At 32.5% G+C, this 13,315-nt stretch overlaps 1 pseudogene; it reads right to left on the bottom strand.

Moving 5' to 3' along the window:
- Positions 1-5,619: 5,619 nt before the first annotated feature.
- Positions 5,620-9,671, bottom strand: LOC114725894 (uncharacterized; annotated as a pseudogene).
- Positions 9,672-13,315: the final 3,644 nt, after the last annotated feature.

Raw genomic sequence — 13,315 nt, 5'->3', positions numbered from 1 at the left:
CCTAAGATTAATAATAATTAGGTTCATTTAATTTTGTTGTATAGCTTGCAAGAGACATGCATGTTGGAAAAACTCATCAAGAAAAGCTACACAAATAGCAGCCTCGGAACAAGAAACACATATAGGGTGTAATATTATTTCTCTCTTATTTGGAGTTATTGTCCAATGAGCATTTGATGAGACTGCTTAATTATTGTGTCAATCGAAACTTTAGTTTATGATTAATGGACCACAAGAAATGCCCCTGTTTTCCCCACCAAAGCACAAATTGAACTATATAATATTGAACTTCATCTATAATTGAGAATGACAAAACTAAATTATTATATATATCCCATTCTAAGGAAAGTTCAATATTGTTATTAATTTGTTTACTGCGATCATGGGGAGGGCAAGCCAAAATGAAGTTTGATCAAAATTGATTTTGCAAACTTGTTTAAGATAGTATTCAAAAGTACTTATAAGCATGTTTCATGTAATCCGAGATAAAACTTTTTTCATATACTTATAAATTCACCCCCCCCAAATCTTAATTTTAGCTTTTTATGCAAACCATTCATGTGCAGATAACTTTCGAAACCTTAAGTTACCCACACACGCACTCATATATCACATTCTACTAGTGAAAAAAGAGTAACGTATATATGACAATTTATATGCACAAATATGCAAGTTTATAAGTTTAGTACTGCTAAGTTTCTAAAGGGGAAATTAAACTTTCTAAGAAAGGCAAGCTTTCACCTTTTTTGTATCCCTTTTCTCTTCATCCAAGTCGACAAGTGACCCACTATTATGGATGCGTTTGAATAAGATTTGTAAGTGTAAGCTTTTAGCATAATTATATTAATTAGATCAATAGGAAATTAAATCAAGGAAGGACTAATTAATTAAAGCTTTAGAAATTGTGTAACCCAGGATCTGAAATGAGAATATGCTTTCCCTTTCACCATAGTTTAAGTAGTGATCATTAATTAATACAAAAGTTAAGTGATTAAATGTAATTAATGTGAAAGGTTGAACTTTACATTTGTAACTTTGTTCAAAGAAAGGGTTCGCTCGTACATTAGGTATGCATGCGTGAATTAATATCTGAGAATACCATTCGCACGTTGTCACTATAACTACTTGGAACTTGGGACCATTAAATTTGCAGTGTACGAAGATGCTTTGCCCCATTACACCAACCACCACTGCTTCATTCAGGGTATATGCTAGCTGGTCATCGTCTGAGAATTGTACAAATTTAAGAATTCAATTACATCTAACCTGCGATTATATTCTTGAACTATATGCCATCATTTTGAAAGAAAACTTCAAACTTCATAACGTTAAGCTGCAAAATCATGTAACTTTGAATACTTGTGATTGTGAAAATTCTTCACTTAGGAATGATGATGATGATGACACACACACACACACAGGGCTTGCAATAGTATTGGCATGCAAGAATGCGTCTTTAAGTTTATTTATATATAGACACACACACACACATAATGAATTTGTAATGTCCAAATGGGGATTAGAACAAAAAAAAACACATGTATTACGGTGTTGGTGGGAATCCTTCATAAAAGAGAAAGAAGAAAGAAAAAATTGAAGGCAGCTTTTGGTGCATATATAATTTATCTATGTGGTTATTTTTAATATGTATTGTATATTTCTCTAACTTTGTTCTTGAGCCTTTTTCAGCAAGAAGTAGCAAAGAAAATGAAGGTATCAAGGTTTAGGGTTTCGAACTTCAAAAAGGTGGCGAACACGTTCTAGGGCAGAAATTTAATTGTAAAAAGGGGTTAAGTATATATAGAACATGCCTGCATTGTACGATTTTGACGATAATTAATGCCCAGGAGAGAAGGGATATGTTATTATAATCACTTCAATTAGTTTATATTATCGTATGTCCACTTAGAGAACTCAAAATCATAATGACCATATAAGCCCCCCCATTAGTTTTTCTTGATCTAAAAAATCCTTGTCCATCAGCGTGGGGACTTAATCATGACATGATTAGGTTTTCTCAAGTTTTAAATTATTCATAGGTACTTGCATATTAATTTTCTAGTATGATGATACCCACATAAATTACTCCTCTAGAGAGTTAAATAAGTTACTTAGTTTTTAAAAAAATGTGACATAATTTTTCTAAAATACCACTACTTAATATTAGTTTATATACATATGTACAAATTTACAAGTTAAAAAAAATTTAGTTCGAAAGAAAATGATGGATATTAGAGTTAAAATGAATTAAGGTCTTGTTTTGCAACTAAAATTAACTCTTTGACTAGCTCCAACATTTAGGACTGAATGATAAATAATTTAGTCTTTAAATATTACATTTTCTTAAGTTATTTTCTAATAATTAATTTTTTAATTCTCTCAATCCCATTCATTTATTGATGATTGAGGATTATCTTCCAGACAAAAGAACATAGTGATTGAGAAAATTCTTTGGGGAAAAAAAAAATCAAATTGAGATGTTCTATTATTATCAGTTGGAATATAGAGAGAACATGATAACACAAAATGAGAAATCACTTAAACATGGACGTCAGAGATGACATCGATAAGCATTCAAAGCTCTAAATAATAATATATAATAATCCTTACAAGTTTATATTAATATGCTTTATTTTGTAACTACGTATTTAATTAAGTACCACTTTCATCCCCCATAGGACGTTGGTGACTTGGTTATGAGTCATTACTTTTATTTTTGGGTTGTACTATGAATCTCAATGGGGACCAACCTGATATCAATTAAAATCCACCCTCATGCATTATTTTAAATTTGTTCACTCATACATAATAACTTCTTCACGACTTTTCGTTGTTAATTATTTTATCTTCTCCCCCAATAAAAGGACGATGTTGGAAATCAAAGTGTTTTGTTTTGCTTCCTTTAATTTTTTTAAATATGATCTTCAAAATAATAATGGGAAGCATCGACTCAGTTTGCCTTGAGATCTCAAAGCAACACCTGTCAATGTCATTACATAGGAAGCAGCAAATTGTTATATTACTATCAGTTTCGTTTCCTTCTCCTTAATTAAATGATTAAATTAAGTTTATATATATTATGGGTTTGATCTTGTTGTGAAGACTGAGAATAAACATATGGACAAGAATTATTGTGCCAAAGTTATGTGATTAATTAGTTTCTTGATTCCTTCGATCTCGACCTTGTGAGTTTTAATGATGATGACCTGAGGTAAATTGTATTTAGAGGAGGTTTGAGTATAAGGAGTACTGTATAAATAAATATAATTAGCATCAATTCTTTTTAAGCTGTTCATGTGATAATTGATGATTAAAGAAAAAAAGAATACTGCCATGTATTATGTACGAGTAGCAGTGCTTTTATATGTACTCTTCTAGTCCTATTTATACAATATTGAGAGAAATTTTTTGTATAAATATACAATTTTACCCTTCATTTATTATTATGTTGACTTTGTTTATATGAGGTACTCACTCCAGTCTTATATATGAGCTTCACTTTTGTCTGAGCATTTATTACTTTTCCTCTTATTTTCCCTTAAGTTGATTGTATTTAGTACTCTCTCTCTTTAAATATAACTCCTAGATATTCTCTTTTCATCATTTTTTTAATTTATTGACTCTCATTTATTCTCTTAAAGGGCAAATTTGGAGGGAGGAAAAAAGATATATTTCTAACCTATTTATTATTTTTAACTAATTTTAACTGTTAGTTCATTAAACATGATTCAGTTGTTTGAAGCTTATATATAAGACCGGAGAGAGTATATTGTATATTAAATACGGATAAAGTTGGAAAGTTGTTGAATTTTAAATAAGAATTAATGAAATTTAAGGTTTCCCTTGGTCTGTATTAAACATGTTAGAAGTGACTTATAAATAGAAGCAGAGGAGTGTGTGTATGTGTGTGTGTGTGTGGTGCCAGAATTTAAGGTGGATAATTATGCAGAGTTTTCAAGAACTGTTTTTGTGGAAGTGGACAACAAAGATGGTTGTTTCATTAAAGAAAAAAATACTAATTAACACAGGTGTTAATTGTGATTAAGATTTGTCGTTTAGCTATAATTCAATGTATGGAAATCAACATTTGGTCGAGTTTTAAATTAAATTTTATGGTTGAAATTTTATAAAAATGAGAGACGCACATATTTAGCTGACCTAACCCAGGTAAAAAGTTATATTAATTGAGAAAGAGATTTGTTTCAGGGTTCTAGTAGAGGCCCAATTTGAGTGAAAGAGGACCCTAACTAACAAGAAAGGGAGGTGCCTCTGGTGTATACTCAACTAATTTATAGGTGTTGAGTTTAATAAAAAAAGTTAGTTCCTCACAGCATGATGAACAAAGTTTGAATCCAAGCTGGGAGAGGTATTTGTATTTAATATCTGACAGTACTTTAAATAGGATTATTTCTAATAAAACGATACCTATCCCTAATAAGAAAAAATCTAGTGTATAAGTGTTAAAATCTTCCGTAAAAGAGGGTGTCAACCAAACCAAACTTTGGATGTTTTTACCAAAATAACTTTTGTCCTTCAAATCTGTGCTCATTTGTCTCAACCCAACCTCTTTCCTTGCATTATACCAATACATCATAGCATCCCGATGAAAAAAATATTAGTCTAGTGATAAATCCTTTTCAAAATAAAAGAATGATTAGGGGAAAGAGATTATACCGTTAAGTGATACATTTTGTTTTTCCCCGTTTGAAAAGAATGCTTGTTGGACATATGTCAACAACTGCCTCATAGTTTTTCAACCTCTGTCCACAAGATCAGGAGCTGAAGTTCCGTGCACCTGCTTCTGTTGTCTTAAGTGTTACTTTCACCCCTCACAAAATGTTTTTTTTACTAAGAAAAGATATCTTCTCATTTCTGGCAATCTTGTTCAAAGTATTATTAGGCATTAGATGTGAACATCTCTCCAAGTAGAAATTCAAATATCAGTTTATCACTTTTTGAAAGACTAGTCCTTTCTGCTAAAACTAACTACCCATTAGTCCCTTCACAAAATATTTGAATTAAAACTTTAAAGGAAGCAGTTAGTGTCTTTTGATTTTTTTTTTTAGACTAAAGCATAGATATTCTCTTATTGGAGGTAATCCCATTCAAAGTACTGTTGAGTACTAAATGAGTACCTTTCCAACATGAATTCAAATCTTAGTTTGTCATGTTGTAGGAGATTAACCCCTTCCGCTGAATCTAAACCCGTAAAGACTTGTCATAGGAAATGTGCTTCTCTTTTGAGTTACAAGTTCCGCATAATTTCTACTCTTCTGTGTACCGTGTAATGTGCTTCACAGCCCAACGTGGTCTGCTTCTCTAGTCCAATTCCTTGTGAAACTGTCGTCCTTCAAGTATGCTGAGACTGCTTATTAAAGACTTGCATATATTCAGAAGATGTAAAGACTTGCCACAGGAAAGACTACTTAAAATATACACAGTACAAACACTGTTTTTCCCAGATTTTTTTTTTTTTTGAGATTTTCCATCCACAAGATTAAATTAATAAGGGTAGGACATAGTTTAGAAGTTCAGTTTAGGGGAAATTTTGAGATGGACCAGTCGTCAATGCCTGGCAAGACCTTTCACACTAGTATAAGTGGATAATGTGCAAGATCAAGACTGATCAAATATTTCAGAAGTTTAAAGCGAAACAAATTTTTTCCAATAAAAAACTTCTGGAAAATGCTATATATGCGGATGGATTATAAATTGCTACAAAGTAAAGCCGGAAATAGTACATTTAACTACGATGTGAAAGATTACAACAATGCCTTAGATCTCATTTATACAGTTTCCTAATTACAATGTTCTTCCAGAATTCGTTATTCAACCTTTGCTATCCCCACTCCTCCAGGCATGCTGGTTTCTGCTACAGTCTCCCTTACAAATCTGCAATATCATTAAAGACAGTGATAAGTAAATCTTGAAATATGAAAACTATAAACCTAATGTTGCCAAGCATAAAAAGAACCACCTTTCCAATTTGTCTCGCGATGACTGCAATACATAGACTGCGAGGATAAAAGATAACGCAAGTCCTGCATAAACCCATGGATATGTCTTTAAACAGAAGACAAGGTTGTTTGAGGTGTATTTGTCAAATAATACATCTATGAGAAAGGTTGTGCACCAAACTACTGACAATGGGGAGACAGGATGAAAGCTGATGCTGCAATAAATGGGCAATAAAAAGGCTTGTTGTCTATGTCAAAGACACAGGTTCACCTAATCATATTGGTTACCTGATCCGAACAGAACAAAAAATCCGGAAGTCACATCTATCTCTGATTGCTCCTTCCTGAAAAATTTTGAATCCAGGTTCAGCGGCTGTCTTTCCTAAAATTAGGACAGGCTATGATGCCATAAAACTGAAGTACCTCCTTCAAACCGTAATACTATATAAACACTCCCATAAGTTCGTATTTCCAGCAACAAGTGATCCAAAAGATTTGAAATGGTTTCATTTCAATGCTTTGAGGAACAAATATTACGTCCATTCATATGACATGAACATTTTGTTAAGAAATATCTAATTTCCCTGGCTTAAGACGCTCTTTTCAATTTTTGCCAGCAAAACAAACACAACTCATAAATACTTATAGTGAAACTTATGGATTTAATAAAAATCGTATAACATTCAACGTACTGTTTCCCGATTAAGAAGGGCAAAACTTACCATCCACTTTTGAAATTGCAATCAAGTTCGTTAGTTAAAATTTGACATGCAGGTCAACCAAAAAAAAAAATGACACGCAGAGAAGCATTTCTCATCTAAATACACTTCTTTTCACTACAGATATTAAGAGAAAAATTTTGTTCAAGGAGGCAAACATTTCAGAACAAAAATTATTGAAGACTTAACAGCAATTAAAAGCAGATAGGACAAAAAACTAGGGAAAATGTCTCAGACAAAAGCTAACAGAGGGCCACTTTCAGCATAGGTTCAACTTATTGCGCATCATCAAGTATGCACAATCAACTATTCAACTACAGTCAGTCCCACTAACTTAAATACTAAAAGTATAAAGGGAAAGCTTATGAAGACAGAATCAATAGGAGTTTGGAAAATCACAGGATCATTAAAAAAAATGGCTACTGGGTTCGCAAAAGGCAGATATATCCTCCCTACATGTTTTTTACCCAGCCTGAAGGAAACTAAAGGCAAGAAGTTCGTGCTTTCCAAAGGAAAAAAGCAGGAAAAGAAGCAAATGTGATTCAAATGCTACAAATATTGACCAAGGGGCTTCACTTGAGTAAATATTGACTTGATTTAATATATTAGTTATAAACAAACAGCAACTACTATGTCAAATTTGAATACATTCAGCTAAAGCAAAATAACACCAACCATGTATATCGAACAAGTATATGCTTTGGCCAGTTCTGAGGATCCCAGAAATGCTTACGAATCTCAGGATGCAGTTCAACATCTGTCAGGTAAAAACCAACAGTGAGACTAAAAGACTGGTCAAAATATCTGCAAAATGCACAGAATCAGAAAGTTGGAGAAACAACGAGGGAAAACGAATCACATGCATGCCACTTGACCCCATCTAGTCCCCTCCTATATCAGCAACATTAATCACTTGTATTGAACTCCTTTGAATGCTTAGACGAGAGTGGAATCAATATATAAGATAAAAAGATGTAGATGAACAATTTTTTAAGAGTACGGAGTTAAAAGAAACCAGTGAAAATATACGACTAAATATAGGGTTAAAGAAATATCTGTAAGACGTGCTTGGTTATAACTGTTAGTCCCATTTATTTGATCCCAAAAATAAATTGTTAAGCAAGAATTATCAGCATTATATCATAGAATAGTATAACATTAATCAGGTTATAAATATTAGACATGGAAAAGTTTCTCAAGCAACACTCAGATAACGCCCTCCTGCATAATGCAATGATGACAAGTTTGTGACATAACTTTCAAACATTAAACACCAAAGCCTTTAAAATCATGAACAATGTGCCGGCACAGAGGTTCACTTCTCCAACATAACGTATTGATCACCCACCAACTATGACAACAACATGTAATTTCTTTTCTATTTTTAGTTTGAAAAACTAATAAAAGAAGCATGGACTGGAGTGTGTAAGTTTATTGACCGCTTGACAGAGCGGTCTAAAATGAAGATGATTAAATAATTAAGAAGGAAACACATACAACGGTGAGGCATATCCACAACTTTTGCAGTGACACCAAGCAAATCAGTTCCTGAATATCTCTGCATGAAATACAGATTGGCAGCTTAAAAGCCTGCTAATGTTTATGCAAGTGACAAAAGGCTTTATTGCTTTCATTTGCGTTCCTGACACAGCCTTACCAAGTTCACTTCAATCATTGGAACTTCAGTACTTTCCGATTTATCACCAGAAGCCATGGGATAAAGAACTTTTCCCTACCAACTTGAAATGATCTACATGCACAAAAAACTACTGAGAAGAACATTTTGTGAAAGGTACAAAGAAATTTAATAACAGCAATCTGCTCCTTCATATAACGAAAACAGTGCAGTTGAAGAAAAAAGTCATTACATTACGTTGAGTGCATGATATATTTTCTTTTACTTTCTTGCCAGAGCATCAGCAAGTACTTTCCATCTTTACTGCACTAAATAATTCAGTACATACATCTAATTTTATGTGCATATTACACCGTCACCTTTACATTCGTAAAGTTCCAGGCCCATTTCAATGAGACGATTTTCCTAACTTTATTGGCATGCAGCCTAATAATTGTCAAATCATATAGCGACTAAACTCCATTTATGCAGAAAGAAAATCCCATATTTAATGCATTTTCTAGCTTTCAAAGCAACAGGAAACAAGAAACACAACCCTAATCCAGGGGAATCAATCTTTTACAAAATTAAAACAAAAAAGAAATAAACAGATCAGTAGAAGAACAAGAAAAGACGAAATCGACTTCCTCTTCTCAAAGACAGGTGACACGATGTTCTCAAACACTGAACTCACCCATAACCCACGCTAATCTCCCACCCCAACCTACAGTTGCTACAGTAGCAACTTCCATAATGCAGACGATTCCACAGAGAACATTTCCCCTAGAAGGTTCTTCTTATTAGGAAACTCTGCACATTTAATGAAAAGGTACCCAGAAAATTTCTTACATTTTATAAGGATCAGCCCCAGTAAAACCCGTCGGCTTCGGAATTGGCATCAAAACCTACAAGTCAATTTCCCACCAAGAACCAACAACAATATCAATTCACATACAGAGGAATTAGCTTAAATTAACAAAGAAATACTGCCAACTAAGCACCCCAAATAAAATGAAGAGGGTGAAAAGCATATTCGATGAATTCAGACCTCACGATTCACTGCAAAGATGGGGCAATGCCGGCCAATCAGGTCTTGCCAAACAGTTCTTGACTGTTACATAAAATTCATAGATCACAGAAACCGTATCAGAGAAATACAAGATTGAAGTACACGAATTGAAATAAAGGAGAGAATTTGGGAGCACAGACAGAGTGATATTGACCCATCCTGCTCATGGGGACGATATCTCCGGGTCTGTAAGCGACGGCAATAGGAAGAAGCGGAAGTAACCACATAAGAAGTGAGAAAGCCAATTTGCCGCTGAAGGCAGCCATGGCTGCGGTTGATGAAGCCTGTGAGGTTCTTCACTTGGTCGTCGTCTGAATCCCGGCTCGGCTCCGAGTGACCAAAGAAATCGGCAAAATATGGTTGTTAATGTTAAATGGGCCAATTGGCCCAATAAAATGGACAGCTAGGCCTATTATTTGGGCCAATCAAGGCCCACCTTTCGTTTGATCCAATGTCGTATTAAATAAATAAAATGTTTGTTGATGTGCCATCTTTTATTTGGCATGAGAGAGCTTGGATGCCAAATAGGTTATTCCTCTTTAGATAAATAATTTTTAAAATCGGCATTTAATGATACGATAGCACTAAATTTGACTAGACACTGTTATGTTTATTCGGAGTTATTAAAAAAAAGCCATTGGCATTGTTATTCTTTTCTTTTATTATTATTATAAAAAGTTTAGGTGAGTTGGGTCTCAGGGGCTCACCAGGGTTAGGGCATACCTTCAAGCTCAGAGAACGCTTATAGAGGTATTTACAGATCACCTACCAACAAGGTCCTCACATTGGCATTGTTATTCTACTATTGATTTTTTATAATAAGGAGTGCATTTTTAGACAACACATTTTTGTGGAATTTCTGATTTTGGGTTTTTTTTAGAGAATTTTTCCAGTAAATTATTACAGTATGTGACGTAAAATAGCAACCAATTTTATTCAAAAAGAAAACCGACATTTAATTGATAAAAATTCATTCAATTCTTTTTTTGAGCTGAAGAATTGATTCAATTCAAAACATTATTCCTGCTTATCCTCTTTATAAATCACTTGAAAAAAAATAAATTTTGTGATTTCTTTTTGATAAGGCACCACCTTCTTGCTTCCTGTATTTAATGTTGAGGTAAGGAAGTAGCAAATTCTTTTTCACAATATATTCTTTCCAGTCCTAAATATATGAACTGTATTATATAATTAATTTATAGAGATTAAAAAAATTTAGTTAAATTAGTTATTTGTAAAAGGGATAATTAATATATAAGTCCTTATAGTTTCAACTAGTTTTTAATCAGATCCCTATAATTTTTTTCTTTTATCAGATCCTTATACTTTCATATATTTTTAATCAAGTCCTTATAATTTTTTTCTTTTTATCAGGTCCTTATTTTTACTTTGTTTTTAATTAGGTCCTTCTAGTTTTTATTCTTTATTTTACAAATAATAACATTTTAAAAATAATAAATTATTGTAACAATCTTATGTTAATATTCTTTTAAATTTTTAGTTAAACAAATATATTATTTATTTTCAATTCAAATTTTTATAATTATAAAATTCAAATTATAATAATAAATTTATCTAAAATTAAAATATGATTATAAATAATTTATATTTAAGTATAATTATTATTCTGATTATTTATTAATTACTAAATGATTATATTAATTATTTTGTCCAATTATATAATTATTAATTTAAAAATGAAATTAATTTTAAAGAATAAAGTTAATAAATAATTTTTCAAAAACTACAAAGCACCTAATTAAAAAATAAGTGAAACTATAAGGACCTGATAAAAGAAAAAAAAAATAGAAGGACCTAATTAAAAACACACGAAAGTAAAAGGATCTGATAAAAAGAAAAAATTTTATAAGGACCTGGAGATTAATTTGTAAAATATAATTTTTGTACATTTTTATAAAAAAAATACTGAAATAACTTATAAATAAAACAGAAAAAACACGGCTCTATATATCTTCTCCCATCATATGTTGAGAGCAGTTCTTTTGCTCATACACTTGAAGAAATAGTCAAATTCAGGTTACGAAAAGGAAATAGTATTACCTTAATTATTTGCCCGTCCTATTTGATTATGAAATATTATCATCTATCCACCTGTCCCATTTGATTATGGTGATTTAATTATATGGTAATACTCCTCCGGTCCTAATTATAAGACCCAATTGACTTATTTGAAGAGATTAAGGAAGTAAGTTAAGTTGGTTATTTATAATAAATAAGTGTTGTTATTCCTAAAATATCCTTGCTAATTAAGTATATTGGCTAAAACTATCATTATTAGAAGAATTATCTTGGAAAAAAATGCATAAATATAAGAGAGAAAATGGATTGGGTCTTATAATTAGGACCAAATAAAAAGTCAAATTGGGTCTTATAATAAGGACCGGAGGAGTACTTATGTTTTAATCAAAATTCAATAACAATATTGTTTTAAACGAACTAAATATCAAGGGAACGTGGATCAACCTGCTACACATAAACAACCAGCTTATAGCCCAAAGACAAGTGTTCTTTTATTTATACATAGTTGTAATAACTCCATTCATAAAAACAAGAGATATATATGACACACAGCACAAGTGTACATTAAAATAGTGCTCCTTCCGTCTGATTCTCAATATAGGACCCATTTTATAATGTAATTTACACTACAAAAAGTATCATATTTTATATTTAAGACCGGAGGAGTAATATATATGATTCATTATGAGAGAATTATAAATTTATGTTTTGATTCATAAAGTCAAGTTTATTGGAATAAGTTTCATCAACATGTTATTGGGAGACACATATAAATAGTTAAAATATGTTGCCATTATTTAGATGTGGGATAAAATATGGATTCCATAGGGTACATTTTATTCTCTTTTATATAGTCGTCACATTTTCTAGAATTGATATGGCCATATGGGATTGGTTCATTGTGTAGAGATTTGGTTAATATATAATACAATCTGTTACATTGGAACAAAAATTTGAATAGATTTTGGAATAAGCATAAACACTTCAAAAGTTTATTTAAGAGACAGATCTATACAAATTGAAACAAGAATAATCAAATAGAATTTAAATTCATGAATTGTACTTATTAGCGTGACATAAGATAATATAATTCTATAGATATCTTTCTGGTTTGAGCAGTATCTTACTCCATTTTTATATGAGACAGAGATAATAAATTCAAATTATATTAAAACAAGTAAATAAGGATGGAAGAAGTAATATTTAACTTTACCCTTTGTAACATCCTAAGTTTTTATCGGGTTTTAATAGCCTCTTTTGGGTTGATTTTGAGGATAGATTAGTGATTTAATCTTGATCTGGGTGTTTGGGTTGAATTTGAGGTTTGTTGGAGGAATTGGTGAACGTACCCCTCTCAGGTTTGTTGGAGCAATATCTTACTCCATTTTTATATGAGACAGAGATAATAAATTCACCGCAGCGCACCGGGAGTTTCAGAGGGGAGTGTCTTCTCGGGAAGATTTGGCCGCGGCGAAGTTGTTCAGGTGAGCGAGGCTTCCCTTTCGGGAAGGTTTCGCCGCGGCGAAGGTAGGGGTATGCCGCGGCGAATGTTTTCTGGGCGAGCGAGAGTTTCCTCTCGGGAAGCTTTCGCCGCGGCGAAGTCAGGTTTTCAGGCGAGTAATCCCTCTCGGGATTAGTTCGCCGCGGTGAAGATGGAGTTCACCGCGACGAAAGGTCGCGAATCTATATAGTCGCGAGAGGGTTCAGCGTGCAAAAATAAGAAAAATCTGAAGGAGGAGAGAGGAGCTCTGCTAGGGTTTCGAACTTTTGGCTTGGAGGAGACATTTCTAAGGATCCATTACCTCAAGTAAGTGATTTTAACCTCTAATCTTCTTTCTTTCTTGGAATTTTTTGGAATTTCTAAGGATTTTTGATGGAACCCTAGGATTTTCTAGGTTGTGATGAAACTGAGGTT

The sequence above is a fragment of the Neltuma alba genome, unplaced genomic scaffold (genome assembly GCF_004799145.2).
Source record: "Neltuma alba isolate B1F8T4 unplaced genomic scaffold, ASM479914v2 tig00012290_pilon, whole genome shotgun sequence".
NCBI lineage: Eukaryota > Viridiplantae > Streptophyta > Magnoliopsida > Fabales > Fabaceae > Neltuma > Neltuma alba.
This window is presented reverse-complemented; position numbering and strand designations above follow the sequence as displayed.